The sequence below is a fragment of the Leptodactylus fuscus genome, chromosome 1 (genome assembly GCF_031893055.1).
Source record: "Leptodactylus fuscus isolate aLepFus1 chromosome 1, aLepFus1.hap2, whole genome shotgun sequence".
Lineage (NCBI taxonomy): Eukaryota > Metazoa > Chordata > Amphibia > Anura > Leptodactylidae > Leptodactylus > Leptodactylus fuscus.
The window spans coordinates 221,687,264-221,704,703 of record NC_134265.1 but is presented as its reverse complement, the minus strand read 5'-3'; the positions used below and the strand labels follow the sequence as shown (position 1 = coordinate 221,704,703).

The window sequence follows — 17,440 nt, the reverse complement described above, 5'->3', positions numbered from 1 at the left end:
AAAGTAGTCAGCAGAGGAAAACTCCATGAACTTTCTGTTCAAAGAGCTGCAGGAAGAACAGCGATGCGTTCTGAAAAAAAAAAAAAAAGCCTCCGAATTGATTTCAATGGGCTCTGCTAGCTTGCTTTTTTTTTTTTTTTTTCACTCACGTAATTTTCCGCTAGCTGAAAATACAGCGCCATTTTCCTCTGTGTGACTGGACCCATACTATGACCTGAACTGACATCTCGGTAATGAAAACCGCCTCACCGGCAGACTGGTGAACTTGCCCATAGCAACCAATCAGAGCTCAGCTTTCACTTTACCTCAGCAGCTCCAGTGATGAAAGCTCCTGCATAGTAAGCAATAATGACACCATGAGGCAGTTTTCGCCTGACCAATATTGCTGCTCAGTAAGGCTGCTTGCACACTACAGGATTTTTCACGGCTCCCTGGGCTGTGGATACTACATCTCCATAAACTTCTATAGAGCTGCAAAAGTCACAGCTTTGTGCACAAAGTCTTCTATGGAACCACCGAATCCACGGCACGGAAGCCCGTAAAAAAAAAAAAAAAACTGTAGTGTGCAAACAGCCACTAAGGATACCAGACATGTTTTGTCAGTGCATTCATGTATGTGTGCACGTGTGTGTGTGATCCACGAGTATGTATCTGTGCGCGCATGCACATATATCATCCATATATGTGTATGTGCGATCCATGAGTTTGTGCGTGTGCAGTAGTTGTGTGTGCGCTCTGTTCGTCCATGTATATAGTGTGCATTTAGCCGAGTGTCTTCCCCCGTGCGTGTGTATGGTGTGCATGTGGTATTTATGGGGGTAGTGTTTGTGTTGTGTCTATCTAGAGTGGTCTGGTTTTTGTGTTGTGCTTGTGGGTTGGTGTATGTGTGATGTTTACATGGTTTTGGTGAAATACGTGTTGTGGCCCCTTTAGTGGTGACTCTTTTGTGCAGGCGCTATAATCCGTCCCTGTCAGTCACAAACGGTTTCCCTTCAGCGCTTTCACATTTCCCAATTCTATGGATAGGGCCTAACTTCAGGGACCCAAATCTCATGACGAGGAGGGGCGCTAGCAAGATGTAACGTGCGCAGTACTCTGCTCCTGTGGGTGGAGAGGGGGGGGGGGGGGGTGCGCGCGCTAAATTTCACTCAAATCAGGCAAGAACTGTGGATTTGTATAGAGCAGACTACTACAGATTTGGAGATCTATAAAATATATATAGATATTTGCTGATAGCCAGCTCTGTTATCTCTATGTAAACACACAGATAATATGCAACTGCTTGTACTGAAGCCACTGAGTATTATCTGATCTGCAGAAGCTGCTGCCACAGATGAGAAACCCCCCCCCCCCCCCCCCTTTAATCCAAATTGGCAGATGTAGAAGAGCTTGGTAGGTGGTGCATTTATGAAAATGTAGCAGAGCATTACTTGCGGTAACAACTGATGGCAGGTTTTTCAATGATATCCAAACTGATACACATGATGCTTGTGGATCAATAGAAACTCACAGCTTCTTCAGTGTTCACATACACACAGCTTTCCATAGCAACTACTCTATTCGTATGGGGCCCAATACACAAACAAAAGATTAAATATACCTGTGCAAAGCCAGGTCTTCCTGCTAGAAAATATATATAATATACACACACACTACATATTGTTACTTTACACAAACCTCTGTTTCCAGTTTATTCTCCCACAGCTCTACTACAGCAGCCTCCCCCTGTCCCCCCTTTAGCTCAGTCCTGTACAGCTTCTACCTTGCATAAGGCTATTGTGACCGGTCACACTTGTGTGGAGCCTTTACATAACTGACAAAGGTTTTTTTGCAGGACCTACAAAAAAAATAAAAAAATTCCTGGCACAGAGGCCAAGTTCGCAGTTTTTTTTGGTCAGGATTTTGAGGCCATAGCCAGATACAGTCTCAAAAACCTGACCAAAAAGATGGCTCTTATTGAAGTCAATGAGATCCACTCCGGTCTTTTTTCCAGGAGCAGTTTCTTCTGGAAAAGAGGAGAGCTGCTCATTCAGGCTGTTTTGCCTCATGATTCGGCCTGAAGACACACCCTCCTCCAGACTCGGCCCCTTCATTGGGCCTGGAGTGGAGTGCGCAGCTGGATGCCGGGGGTAGTGCACCAGCTTTCAGTCGCAGTTACCTGGCTTTAGGTCCCGAACCTGAGGCAGCCTCCTCAGGTTTCGGACCAAAAAAAAAAAAAAAAAAAAAACCTCCGTCTGAACTTACCCTTAGTATTGCTGCCAGTTTGTAGACCTGCAGCAAAGAAGAAATTCCACCTTTGTTTGTAAACCACACAGTAGAATAAAGATATCACGTGAAGACAACCATTGCAATGGGAAATTTCACTTTATTTTTCTGGAGACATTTCAGAAACAAATATACAATACAATAAGAATTGTGACTTTTTGGAGTCTAGACCATAATTGCAAGAACTTTCTAAGATCTGTCAGAGTTGCTAGCTGGTTAAGGAAAACATTTTTTTTTGTACCGTGTTAGCCAGTGGATATGAAATCAATAACAAAACAAAAAAAAAACACAAACAAAACCAAAACGAGTCTTTGGTAGTGGATCCCTTTATTAATGACTAATGACAGATTAAGAGTTTTCGAAATATACCTGAGGAAGAAGCAGAGCATCAAAAGCTTGTAATCTGTCATTAGTAAGGGGGCGTTCACACAATCGTCAGTGTCCGCTGCTAATGTCCGCACAAGATTTTGAATGGACATTAGCAGCGGACACAGATTGTAGTGTGAACGCCCCCCCTTAGACATTAAAAAAAAAATGTATCCACTTCTGAAGATTCAAGTTTTTTTTTAGCTGGTTATGTTCATAGGAAACTTTACAGCAAAAAGACAAATTGAAACATTTCATAGAACTAATAGTTGATACGCGAGATGAAGGTCCAGCCAGGTGTCCATGTCACATGTTCTCCACTCCTGAAGCAAGCACAAGTCTAGAAGAGAAAGTAAGTTCATGTCATTTTACAGAAAAATGGGAAACCGGATACGACAAAATAAATTTGGAATGCTATAAGATACGACAACCGACCGACAAAAACGCTCCACTACATACTTTTGGAATGAACATTTTACCGCCATTGCAAACAAAGAAAAACTCTTAGCACACCGTCATCCGTCCACACAACACCGACAACCTGCTGCAAAACCAAGACCGCAGGATGCAGCAAACAAAGCCTGAGCAGCCACCTTTAGACCAGAGGGTTTTCTGGCGACTGGTGTCAGATGCTGGTCAATGCAGCTACACTCCCGCCACGATGCTGTATGAGCTAAGCAGCGCAGGTACTAAAGTGAAGTCCTCAATTGGAAATCTGATATGGATAAGGCCTAAAATACCAACTCTTGAAGCTCCCTGTAAAAGAAAGCAGGGATTCCTGTAACTTGCAGGCCCAAATAGCACATGATCTCCAGCCCCTGCTAAGCCCCATACCACTCGCGGTGATGTTACCGAAATATAGACAAGCATAGCGATACGCTCCGGCCGAAAGCGTGGCCACCATGCGCTATAGTACAAGCAACACCACCACTTGTAGCACAGTGCCCAACAAGCACCAAAAAACCATGTGCTGCCTGTGCCTACATATCACAGAAGTCACCGCCATCTTCCTCAGGGAGCTCCCAGAGTTGAGACTCCAGGCCTCATCCAGCCAGACGCCCACTTAAGGGCTTCACTGAAGCAGCTACACCACTCAGACCACACAGCACCGCAGAAAGAACACAGCTACACTGGCCAGCGTTTGATACCAGTTGCCAGAAAGCCCATCTGGACTTTAGGCGCCTACCCATGACTCGGTTCACCACAACCCTTAGCGTTAACCCCACAGCAAACTGCCTGTACTGTATGAAAAGAGTTTTGAGTACCAAGAGAGGTTTTGCCTTCATCCCATTAAAAAGACCCCATGCTAAAAGTTGATACTACAAGTAGACGTACTAAATATAGCAGTCTACCCACATCCTCCACCACCCTCTCCATCACCACATGAAGGCTCAGATTCATAAGGAGGGGTTTATGAACCCTTACCTCCGACGCAACAATGGTAAAGGCAGTTTTGGGAACTACAGACTATAAAGGATAATGTGCCACAGCTTTGAAGAGACTCACAAATGCAAACCACATATGGACAACCATCAATAACCCGCCCCATCTTACAAGAACACTGACACACTGCAACATCGCACAACCTAAACATAGCATGCACCGACAGGACCCCTCAGAGATCTGGCACAGAACAGGAATGCCAACTCCTGAGAACGAAAGCAGCCATTTCCGTAATTAACAGGAGCGAACAGCACATGATCTCCGGCACATGTGCTGCCCGTTCCTACAGGTCACAGAAGTCACCACCATCGTCTTCAGGGAGCTCCTGAGTTGGACTCCAACTGTTACCCACAATCTCCACTTGGTGGGGTTTAGTTCAGCACCTACACTGCTCAGATCATACAGCATCACAGTGCGGGAATCACAAATCCCACGCAGCTTGTGACATGTCCCCTCAGTGCTAGCCGGATGCAGGATTTGACAAGTCGTGACAGCCATCCACACCTAGTCTACATCTACTTGCCCCTTCATGACTCTACAACGCATTATCTTTCTAACAACTAACCACACAGTAGGATACAAGCTTTATAAACCTAGATTAGAGGTCAGTTCTCAAGGACACAGGCAAAACCTAAAGAGCACATAGTAATCTACCGCTAGTGCCCTCCACCACCCCTGCCATCACCACACGAAGGCTTGAATTCATAATGAGGGACTTATGATCCATAGACCTCCGACATAACAATGAAGAGGATAGCTTTAGGCACCAGTTTTATATTGATCCTTGCTCACAGCAGCTGCAAAATACCCAAAAAAAAGGCCAAATGGAACTTACCTACAATCTTGTAGAGGGCAAGGTGATGTTCTTCTAGTAGTAGATCCAGCTTTCACAGCTACAAAAGAGGAAAACACGACACTTAAAAAACCGTTTTAGTGTCGATTCAGAAACTGCAGGAGATTGAATATTGTTGGATTTCTTAAATTCGACATCAGACAAAGGGTAGAACTTATGCATCAGAGTTATATAGTGAGCAGAACATTCAATACAGTAACACTTACCGTACTTACCCTGATCTTCTCAGCAGAACAAACATAAATCAACATTATCACAATAGCATTATATGGTGAACAGACATACTAAACTATGTTGTTAAAGTAAGAAAGGGGATGGAGGGGTGGGAAGTGTGTGTGTGTGGGGGGGGGGCAGAGTCATTCTGATCAAAGTATTAAAGTGATAACCCCTCCATTATCACAATGATACAGTGACAATAATGACCAAGATTTTTTAGTGAACAGTTACCCAAGAGTTGCCCGAGACAGTAATAAGGGTAGTGTGTCTAATATTATATACACAGAGGAAGGTGGAGGAAGACAAGGCCAGCAAATACAACCTATAACCCCGACAGAGTTGATCCAGAGGAAGGCGAAAACTGGCAGTCAGTACAAGACCCAGGATCAACTATTCTAACAAGTGTAAAACCCTCATACAGTAGGGAATATTGAAATATAATATCCACAGTGTGTCGTTTTATAACATTCATATACACATTAGATAAGGTTGCATAAAGAGAAACATACATAAAGTACAGCCCTACAGAGTTGATCCAGAGGAAGGCAAAAAACCCCATGAGGCCAATGCCAATAACCCCATGTTATGGGAAAAAAATTCCTTCCCGACTCCAGTACGGCAGTCAGTATAAGACCCTGGAAAAACTCGTCTAGATTTACCATTAGGACTGGGGACAGCCAAAAAAAAAGTAGCAATACATGCATTCTCTATAGTAGGTTGAGCTAGGGCTGGGCCGACAGTCTCACCATACAGTTGTATGGTGAGCTGCCATTTCCCTACAGCTTATATTAGTCTAGGCATACTAATGCCATTAGGATTAGACTCATTTCTATCATGGTATTAGAGGGAAAAACCTACTACAACTCAGGGGGCCTAGGGCAGAGACTAGCCAAAGCAGAAAGTTACTCTGATGGCATGGTGAAGCAAGAAATGCAGAGCATCAATTGCAAAGTTGGTTTGTTTTTTAATTTAATTACTAGCCTTCACACGGTGTTACATCAATATCCCCTCCAATATCAATGCAACGGGTCATGCTCCGGCACCCTATCTAGCTAGGACTAGGGATGGGCTATGGCCTCACCATGCAGTTGTATGGTGAGCTGCCAGGTTGTTTTATTAGTCTAGGCATACTAATGCCACTAGGCGGCGGCGTTCTCATCAGAGCATTAAAGCAATAACCCGCCCAACTATCACAGTAACACAATGACAAAAGCAGCCAAAACCGCCGGACTAGGGCTAGACCTATTAATGCCATTAGGAATAAGGGAGGCCAGTTCCATCAAATGCATTAATGTAATAACCGGCCGAAATATCACAGAAATACAATGACAGACGGCTAAACCCGTCAGGATCTGCTCTCAAGTAAGAACTGGCAGGCATAGCTCTCTATAAGACCCGCCAAGGCATAGATCTGTTAAGAACCACCGGGCGCTGTCTCTATAAGAACTAGCAAGCACAGGTCTCCCTATAAGAACGGTCACCTTCAGAGCTCCCACAGAGTTCCACAGGCAAAGCTAAGAGCAAATAAAAGGGGGAAAACCTACCGTGTCAACTCAGCCGGTTCCACGTCTCTGCAGCACACCAGTCCACGCGCCGTCCTCCTTCTGCACAACTAGCTTCCGTATACTACAACAGCTGTATTTAAGGCATCACATGCTTGCCACACCCCCTCACGTGTTTCTGAGGGGGCGTGGCCAACTAATTGGGAAGGTTTCTACACAGCTGTTGTAGCACGTGCCAAACAAGTGAAAGTGGGTGTGGCTGGAATAAATTCACATAGCAGGGAAACAGCAGAATGTCGAAAGCAATATGTTTCTAAAGCACGTTTTCGCCCTCTTTCTGTTCTTCAATAGTTTGGAGATGTGCACTTGGAGTAGTGCTGAGTGGAATGTTAGCAGTGTATAGGACACAAGTACCTTGTTTTTATTTTTGTGAGTAATGAAAACGTGTCTTCCTAAAGATACTTCTGTATCTCTTCACAGGACCCAAGCATCCATCTATTGCTGTTACTGTAGAATGACTAAATATACCTGTATTTCTTCCCCAGCTCCTTTACCACAAGTAGAACTTTCAATCCGTCAACCAATCTTAATACGACCAGTCAACGGTATTACACTAAGACTACACTTTATATGACTGTGCTGACAGTACCAGTATTAAAGATGGTAGACGCGAAATCCTAGTGGGCTAAAGGACTTCCGGTGACGACGTGATCATGTGATCAGACTGGCGTGGGCGGAGCTATTCAGGACAGTGCCGAGTTACACAGGAAAAAGAAGTTGCAGTGAATGGAGACTGGAAGGAGGAAAGAGACGGCATGTGTAAGCAAGAGGGGTGGAAAGGGCTGGGGGAGAGGGTCAGGCTGTGTGTGAGCATGATATAGGAGTTTGGATGGGTAAAGGCTAAATACTAGACTCCGTAAGGACCGTCTGCCGATACAAGGTCACATGACCGGATAGGCGTGTCTTTACTTGTAAGCAAGACCTTCCACAGTATCCTGTGTAGTGGAGCAACATGGAGAGCTGCGAGGTGCACGATTTAGTGAAGGGGGGGAGATACAGTAGGTGGACTGCAGGGAGTAGTGTAGAGGGGGAGAGATGTGCAGGGTCGGACAGGCCCGCCGGGAGACCGGGGAATCCCCCCGTAGGCCCCAGCCTGGACTATTAAGACCCTCATTATGGGGCCCTACCGGACCTCCACTGCCTTTTTTTTTTTTTAGTAGACAGTGGAGGTTCGGTAAGGCGTCTGCTCAGGGCTGGTGTCAGCACCCGGGCAAGTCACTGTGAAGTATGAAGGGAGAGAGACTCCGTGCTGAAGAGACAGCATGTGTGAGTAATAGGGGAGACATGGGGGGGGCAGGCTGTGTGAGCGAGAGGGGACACATGGAGGTGCAGGCTGTGTGAGCGAGAGGGGAGACATGGAGGTGCAGGCTGTGTGAGCGAGAGGGGAGACATGGGGGGGGGCAGGCTGTGTGAGCGAGAGGGGAGACATGGAGGTGCAGGCTGTGTGAGCGAGAGGGGAGACATGGAGGGGCAGGCTGTGTGAGCGAGAGGGGAGACATGGGGGGGGCAGGCTGTGTGAGCGAGAGGGGAGACATGGAGGTGCAGGCTGTGTGAGCGAGAGGGGAGACATGGAGGGGCAGGCTGTGTGAGCGAGAGGGGAGACATGGAGGTGCAGGCTGTGTGAGCGAGAGGGGAGACATGGAGGTGCAGGCTGTGTGAGCGAGAGGGGAGACATGGAGGTGCAGGCTGTGTGAGCGAGAGGGGACACATGGAGGTGCAGGCTGTGTGAGCGAGAGGGGAGACATGGAGGTGCAGGCTGTGTGAGCGAGAGGGGAGACATGGAGGTGCAGGCTGTGTGAGCGAGAGGGGACACATGGAGGTGCAGGCTGTGTGAGCGAGAGGGGAGACATGGAGGTGCAGGCTGTGTGAGCGAGAGGGGAGACATGGAGGTGCAGGCTGTGTGAGCGAGAGGGGAGACATGGGGGGGCAGGCTGTGTGAGCGAGAGGGGAGACATGGGGGGGCAGGCTGTGTGAGCGAGAGGGGAGACATGGGGGGGCAGGCTGTGTGAGCGAGAGGGGAGACATGGGGGGGCAGGCTGTGTGAGCGAGAGGGGAGACATGGAGGTGCAGGCTGTGTGAGCGAGAGGGGAGACATGGGGGGGCAGGCTGTGTGAGCGAGAGGGGAGACATGGAGGGGCAGGCTGTGTGAGCGAGAGGGGAGACATGGAGGGGCAGGCTGTGTGAGCGAGAGGGGAGACATGGAGGGGCAGGCTGTGTGAGCGAGAGGGGAGACATGGAGGTGCAGGCTGTGTGAGCGAGAGGGGAGACATGGAGGTGCAGGCTGTGTGAGCGAGAGGGGAGACATGGAGGTGCAGGCTGTGTGAGCGAGAGGGGAGACATGGAGGTGCAGGCTGTGTGAGCGAGAGGGGAGACATGGGGGGGGCAGGCTGTGTGAGCGAGAGGGGAGACATGGGGGGGGCAGGCTGTGTGAGCGAGAGGGGAGACATGGGGGGGGCAGGCTGTGTGAGCGAGAGGGGAGACATGGGGGGGGCAGGCTGTGTGAGCGAGAGGGGAGACATGGGGGGGCAGGCTGTGTGAGCGAGAGGGGAGACATGGGGGGGCAGGCTGTGTGAGCGAGAGGGGAGACATGGGGGGGCAGGCTGTGTGAGCGAGAGGGGAGACATGGGGGGGGCAGGCTGTGTGAGCGAGAGGGGAGACATGGGGGGGCAGGCTGTGTGAGCGAGAGGGGAGACATGGGGGGGCAGGCTGTGTGAGCGAGAGGGGAGACATGGAGGGGCAGGCTGTGTGAGCGAGAGGGGAGACATGGGGGGGGCAGGCTGTGTGAGCGAGAGGGGAGACATGGGGGGGCAGGCTGTGTGAGCATGGTTGCGTCTAAATTGGTGTTGCTCCTGGTAGGTCCTCCCTCCAGCAACTCCAATCTAGTCACCTCACTAGTGAACGGTCTAGATTGGAGTTGCTGGAGGCAGGGACCTGCTAGAATCATCTCCAATGTAGACTGTTCAGTACTGAGGTGACTAGAATGGAGTTGCTTCGAGGAGCTGCTGCCAGAAACTCCAATCTAGTCACTTCACTACAGGAGCAGCTAGAGTGGAGTGTCTATAGGGAGGATCCGTAACTGGCCAAGAGAGACATTGTATATGTATATAATATCAATAAAAATATAGGAAAAACACATTCCTGGACATGTTTACATATGGCATTGATATATATATATATTACATAAAATATACCTATATAAATATATATTTGCCATATGCTCTGTACAGGGAGGTGACGCCGCAGCCTTACGTGTTTATTATAACTTGCGCCACTTATTGTAAGTGATAATGGAAATATATGGCAATTTAATAACTGATATAGAGCTAAATTCTGACGTATCGCTGTGCGCCTGATTTATCAGTATATAGTTAATGCAGGTAGGCTCATGATGGTCTCGGCATATTCTGTAGTTACAATAGGTGGGTCCTCCTTGCAGCAACTCCATTCTAGCTGTCTCAATACAGAACTGACTAGAATGGAGTTGCTGCAGGTAGGTTCATGGTATCGGTATATTCTCCATAGGTTATTCAGTATAGGACCTATATCTTATAAGCTCCGCCTACAGTAATAATAATAATAAAACACACATTTTAAAAATTTATATTTTATTGAACTAAAACCATCCGCACAATCCTCATTATCCATATTTAAAAAAAAAAAAAAACCTAAACAAAAAACCACCTCCACTAGTTACCAACGTAGTCCATCAACCCCCTCCCTTCTACCAACTTACCTGTCCTGGTCTAGTATTACCTGCTTTCATGGAATAAACCAGCCACTGTCGTCTCATGCGGTGGAGTTACTAGAGTAAAGACAGGATCACATGTGCGCCAGGTTCTACGTTGTTTAAAGAGGACCTTTCACTTCCTGGGGCACATGCGGTGTAATACACCACTAGAAAACCAACAGTGTGCTGAATTCAGCGCACTATCGGCTTTCCCTTTCTGTTCCGGTACCGTAGTTCTTCACTGTCAGAAGGGCGTTTCTAACAGACAGTCAGGAACGCCTTTATTCACAGTAGCATCTATTGCGCTGTATTGTGAGACTGGGGGGCATTGCTTATTTCCAACAATGACGTCTATGGACGAGTACTATCAGGAGGGGAGGAAACGTTCCTCACCACTCTCACAGTACGACTTTGGGCTTTCTAGCGGTGTATTACACTGCATGTGCCCCAGGAGGTGAAAGGTCCTCTTTAAATCTGTCATGTGACCTGAATGATGAAAAGCCAGATCGTTAAAACATCGGTTACTCATGGACACCAGTGGACTCCATTGACTTAATGGGGTCAGCCGTTTCCATACTGAAACGGGCAGAGAGAACAATCCTCCGTGCAGGACTTTTCTCTCTGTCGATTTCTGCGGCCGATGTGAATCTAACCACAAATTTAGTCCAGTGACCTTCTTTTTTAATTAATGGAGAACCAGAATGTGAGGCCTCCTCCTACTGAAAGGATAGTACCTCAGGATAGGCCATCAGTATTAGATGTGTGGGGGCCCCTGCAGATCTCTGGTGTTGTACAAACTGTAGTGGCGAGTGTAGGTACCGCAGCGATGCGCCATTACAATCTCTGTACCGGAGATATGCAGGGGTTTTACGTGTTGGGGTTCCCCTGCAGGTCTAATATTGATGGCCTACCCTGAGAAAGTGGATAACTCCATGAGGCTTGCTCCCCACACCACTTAAACACAGTGGAAGAAACGTGGCAGAAGAAAAAACAAAAACAATCCCATCCCCATTTTACGGTAAAATAGATGCAGCGGATACGCTGCACTGTCATGGTTTTGGAAATTGGAGCATGCCAGTTATACCCCAGGACGTGGCGGCGGCGGCGGCTTCCCTATTGGTATAGTTAAAGCAGAAAGTCCACAGAGGAAACCTGTACAAAGCGCTACAGGAAGAACCCCGATGTGTTGCTGTTTTTCCAACAGTGTTTTTTTGCTACAGGTGCTACGTGGGGCCTTAACCACAAGTCATGTCAAGCTTGTGATTAACCCCTTCTTGGGTAATCAGCAATTCAATCACTTAGATGGAATCACTGACTGCAGGAGGTTGGGGGAGTCAGTGGTGAATACAGCTCACCAGGCACACTTGGTGGTCTTCGGGGGGCACGTTGTATTAATGAATATATGGGGGGGAGAACACAGGCAGCCTGCTATACAAATAAAGCAGGGGTCGGCAACCTTCAGCACACCAGCTGTTGTAAAACTACAACTCCCAGCATGTATACTTGCTCTGCTGTTCTTGGAACTCCCATGGAAGTGAATGGAGCATGTTGGGAGTTGTAGTTTCACAGCAGCTGGAGAGCCGAAGGTTGCTGACCACTGAAATAAAGTATAGCTGCCCTAATCTTCCTTAGGGTTGCACCTGCTGTACAGGGAGAGTAAAGTGACCATGACATTTGTTAGAATTGCTAACTCATGCACTAGAAAGAGTTAATTGCAGTCATAACCTGACCACGACTAACCCCAAGTGCAAGAGTCACAGTCAAGGGTTTACACTCAGTTATGACACACAGAAAAGTAATGTCTTAAGATTCGCCCCCATCAGTTTGGTGCTAGTGATCACTGCAGGGTTGGAGAGTGAGCAGTGCAGAATATTTATACCTACAGCTCACACAGGAGGCAGCCCCCAGGTCCTGGATCTCCCCTATCATACAGATGGCAGCCCCCATGCCCCTCTCAGGCTACAGATGGCAGTCCCCCATGGACTGAAGCCCCCCTCAGTATACAGCAGGAGCACCCTAACACATAGGTGGCAACATCCAAGGTGCTGGACCCCTCCAACACACAGGCAGCATCCCCAAACACACACAGGTGGTAACATCTCAGGGCCCAAGAACAACCCCCACCCACATACAAACAGCACTGCAGGAATCCCCCATTTACATGAAGGCAGCACCCAAATGACCTAAACACAACAAAGCAGTACCCTGGAACCTCCGCCACATGCCCACAGGTGGAAGTACCCAAGGGGCCACCACCAAAACCACCTCACACACACAGGTAGCATCCCAGGGGCCTCCAAACAAGGACACAGGTCGCAGCACCCTGGGACCACCTCCAGAACTCCCTCTCACATACAAGCAGTACCCCAGGACCCCAACACACAAATTCAATACCCCTGGGAACCCACACAAACGCATGCAGCAGGCCCCCCCAGGGACCCTCCCCACCATTACATGCAAGCAGCACCCCAGGGATGTTTGCTCATCCATTAGATGTCAGCAGCACCCCAAGGACACCGCCCCCCCTGTAGATGCCCAAGCACACCAAGGATGCATGCCAACATAATTAGATGTCGATGGCACCCCAGGGTCTCTGCCCCTTTTAGTTGCCAGAAGCACGCCAGGGACACCTTGCCCCTATCCATGCCAACAGCATACACCATAGATGCTAATAGCACTCCAAGGACCTCCCCCTTTATGCCAGAAGCACCTCGAGGACCTCTACCTTTCTTCAGATGCCAGCATCCCAAAGATCCCTGCCCACTTAGATGCTAGCAGCATCCAAGGGACTCATGCACTCCTACAGATGCCAACTGCACCCCTGCCCCCCCCCCCCGTTTAGAAGCACACCAAAGATCCCTGTCCTTCTCTTTTAGTTGCCAGCAGCACCCCAAAGGCCCCTGCCCCTTCTTAGATGCCAGTAGTACCCCAAACACCCCCCCCCCCCAGATGCCAGCAGTATCCCAAAGACCCAGTGCCCCCCATTAGATACCAGCAGTTCTTCAAAGACCCACTGCCAGGGGTGTAACGATCGTGACCTGGCCCGGTGAGACACGGGGCCAGTAGCCAGCTAGAGATAGTCGGGGTCCAGTACCACTATGTGACAGCAGCAGGGGAAAGCCTGGTTCCCCGACCACTATATATATTGTAAATGAAAAAGGGCACCGGCATATTGCCAGGCCCTTTTTCAATAGACACTGGCCCAGGAGAGGTGACTTAAAGTAAACAGATATACTCACCTCTCTGCGTCCTCTCCGGCGTCTTCCATCATGTGATTGAAGCCTGAGATTAGGCCCCAGCAGTCAGATGGAGCGCAGCGGCGTAATGATGTCAGTGACCCCTCATGTGACTGCTGAGGACCAATCACAGGACTCAACAGAGACGTCAGGAAGATGCTGAAGACAGCCGGAGCCAGGATGCCCAGGAAAGGCGAGTATTAGGGTTTGTTAATTTTATTCACCTACCCTGGGCCTCCTATTATTATACTCTGGGGTCTGAGGTGACCACAGTGTAGAATAATATCACTGGAGGGGGCTGTTGGGAGCATATAATACTGGGGGGGGGGGGGGGAGGCACTGCTGGAGATATAATGTGTGTGTTGGGGGGGGGCACTGCTCGACATGTAATATTGTATATGGGGGGGGGGGCTGCTGGGTATGTAATACTGTGCACGCCACTGCCTCCCCTCTTAGATGCAGCAGTACCCCCAAAGATCTCCTGCGCCCCCTTAAATGCCAGAAACACCTAAAGGACCCCGTCTCCCTCTATGCCAACGACTCCTATACCACCCTAAAGATCAATCCAATCCACCAGACCCTTCGGGATACAGTCCCATAAAAATGCGCTCCCCTCAGCCTCATCGAACATGCAGTCCAATGTAACTACATCACTCTCTTCCCTCAGCCTCATGCAGTCCCATGTAACTACATCACTCTCTCTCCTCAGCCTCATCCAACATGCAGTCCCATGAAACTACATCACTCTCTCTCCTCAGCCTCATCTAATGTGCAGTCCCATGTAACTACATAACTCTTTCTCCTGAGCCTCATCTAATGTGCAGTCCCATGTAACTACATCACTCTCTCCCCTCAGCCTCATCCAACATGCAGTCCCATGTAATTACATCACTCTCTCCCCTCAGCCTCATCCAACATGCAGTCCCATGTAATTACATTACTCTCTCCTCAGCCTCATCCAACATGCAGTCCCATGTAATTACATCACTCTCTCCTCAGCCTCATCCAACATGCAGTCCCATGTAACTACATCACTCTCTCTCCTCAGCCTCATCTAATGTGCAGTCCCATGTAACTACATCACTCTCTCCCCTCAGCCTCATCCAACATGCAGTCCCATGTAATTACATCACTCTCTCCCCTCAGCCTCATCCAACATGCAGTCCCATGTAATTACATCACTCTCTCCTCAGCCTCATCTAATGTGCAGTCCCATGTAACTACATCACTCTCTCCCCTCAGCCTCATCCAACATGTCGTCTCATGTAAAACAAACCTGTCTCTTCCCTTCCATCCTCCATTACCACAAGACAATCCTCTCTGCTTTCTGTTCTCCAGCTTCATGAGCTCGGCTCCGGCTTCCTCTATACAGCACAGAGCAGTGATGGCCGAAACTCTGCCCTCCTCTGAGAGGCCACGCCCCTTCCTGTGACATCATACCTACCAGGAGCAACTCCACTCTAGTCACGACCCTGTGAGCATATAATACCGTGGGGGGGTGTCACTGGTGAGCACATAATTCTGTTTGGGGGCCACTGTGGTGCACATAATAATGTTTGGGGGTCACTATGGAGTACCTAATTCTGTTTGGGGGCCTCTGTGGTGCACATAATACTGTTTGGGGGTCACTATGGAGTACCTAATTCTGTTTGGGGGCCCCTGTGGTGCACATCATACTGTATGGGGGTCACTATGGAGTACCTAATTCTGTTTGGGGGGCCTCTGTGGTGCACATCATACTGTATGGGGGTCACTATGGAGCACGTAATACTGTTTGGGGGCCCCTGTGGAGCACGTTATGCTGTCCCAGTATTGCTTACATGTGGGGCGTTGCGCTGCTTTCTCACCGTATTCTTGATAGCTGCAGTTGTGGGTACTAAAGCTGTATCTCTTTCAGGTATCTGAGATATTGCTTTAGCGCCCATAACCGCCACTATCAAGAATTCACTCTAGTAAGGGGATAGGGGACCACGGACAAAAGTTTGTACCCAGGCCCACAAAACATTAGTTACACCAATGGCGCTGCTCTGGGTCCAGGCACCGCCAGTAATATAGCTTATTTTTAACTAGATCGACTGTGCTGATACACAGACGTCCTGCACTTGGATGTAAAGTGGGCACCTCCGTTCATCAGGATCGCAGGTAGGTGAGTATAACACTTTTTTTTTTTTTTTTTTTTTTAGCTTAGTTTTGGGTATTTTAATAGTACAAGGGGTTGTTTGGAGGGGGAAATTATAATTATAAGGAGGGGGCATTATGAACATAAGAGGGGTCATTTTTATAGGGGTTATTAGGGGACATTACGAATACAAGGGGAGGCTATATTAGGAGGCATTATGAACATAAGTCATTGATATTAGGGGTGCAGTATTTATGTCAGGGGGAATTAGGCGCATACTATGAGGGGGCAATTAATTTAATGAAAGTGGCACTTGGGCTTTATTAAGACTAAGGCCTCACGTTGCAAACTGCAACAAAATAGCGCTGCAGGAAAAACCGCAGCAGCAACGCATTGTGGTTTTTTTTTCCCCGCAGCGCTTTTCATTTTCTGCTTCCATTACACCTATAGGGAAACCATCAGTGTTTTCGTAGGTATAAGTGATATTCCAGCGATTTCCAAAACCCCAACGGTTTTGGAAATCGCAGCATGTTCACTGCACATAATTTTCCACAACGTGTGGATGGGATTTGCTAGAATCCCATTCACATTGCAGGAACTGTTGGCTTTTTCCGTGGTGTTTTCGCCATATGAAGCCCCATCCACACTTTGCGTTAAAATAAGATACATGCTGTAATTTCCAAAGCAGTCTTGGGTTTTAGCGTTAGACATTGCAGCATGCCTACGGAAATTCTGGCGGTTTCAATATAATTGAAGCAGAAAATAGAGAGGAAAGCTCTGCAAACTTTTCTGTGCAAAGGCCTGCAGGAAGAAACGTGATGCGTCATGGACGCGGTTTTTCCCGCAGCGCTTTTTTGCTGCAGGACACCACGTGGGGCCTTGAACTGGAAAACTCCTTAAGCCTATTTATATTGATGATCTATCCTCAGAATAAATCATCAATAAGAGATAAGTGACCCCCTGATCAGTTGTATGAAGGGGCCATGGTGCCTGTTTATATCACACGCTGTCTGTTTATAGTGACCGTGTGGTGTAATTACAGCCTTGTCACATAGACGCTTATAGGACGAGGCTGTAGTTACATGACATGGCCACTGTGAGATGTACGATACTGCGTAAACAGAGAAGGGGTCACGGCGCTTGCACAGATGCCACGATTCACTCAAACAGCTGATTCATCCCTCATTATTACACCTCAGCCACGGAGGTGTAAAAAAAAAAAAAAAAACACACACTCGCCTGTCCCCAGCACCCTGTTGTCCTCCGCCTCTGTTTGTTCCGTCTCATGGCAACACCTAATTTCTGGAAATTCTGTACCCAATTCCTCTTAGCGGTCACATGATGTGCAGGACTCCCAGCAAGAAGGTGCCAGCACGAGACTGAATGGACACTGGCCGAGGACAACGGGTTGCTGAGGACAGGTGAGTATGCTTTTTTTTTATTTTAAACCTCCAGCCCGGCACATGAGTTGCTCCAATTCCTGGACAATATCTTTAAAGGATTTATCCATGTTTCTAATATTTATGGCCTGTCCTCAGGATAAGCCATCAATATTACATCTGTGGGAATCTGACAGCCAGGACCTCTGCAGATGAGCTTTTTCATTACAGTGCGGCTACAGGTAATGGTGACAATTCTAGGAGCCACGCTGCT

The 17,440-nt window shown here is 48.3% G+C and overlaps 1 long non-coding RNA gene across 1 annotated transcript; it reads right to left on the bottom strand.

Moving 5' to 3' along the window:
• Nucleotides 1–2,640: 2,640 nt before the first annotated feature.
• Nucleotides 2,641–7,106, bottom strand: LOC142195113 (uncharacterized). The gene is made up of 3 exons (XR_012715067.1): nt 6,688–7,106; nt 4,910–4,967; nt 2,641–2,971 (listed from the first exon to the last, which is right to left on the bottom strand). It is a non-coding gene; the product is annotated as an uncharacterized LOC142195113 (long non-coding RNA).
• Nucleotides 7,107–17,440: the final 10,334 nt, after the last annotated feature.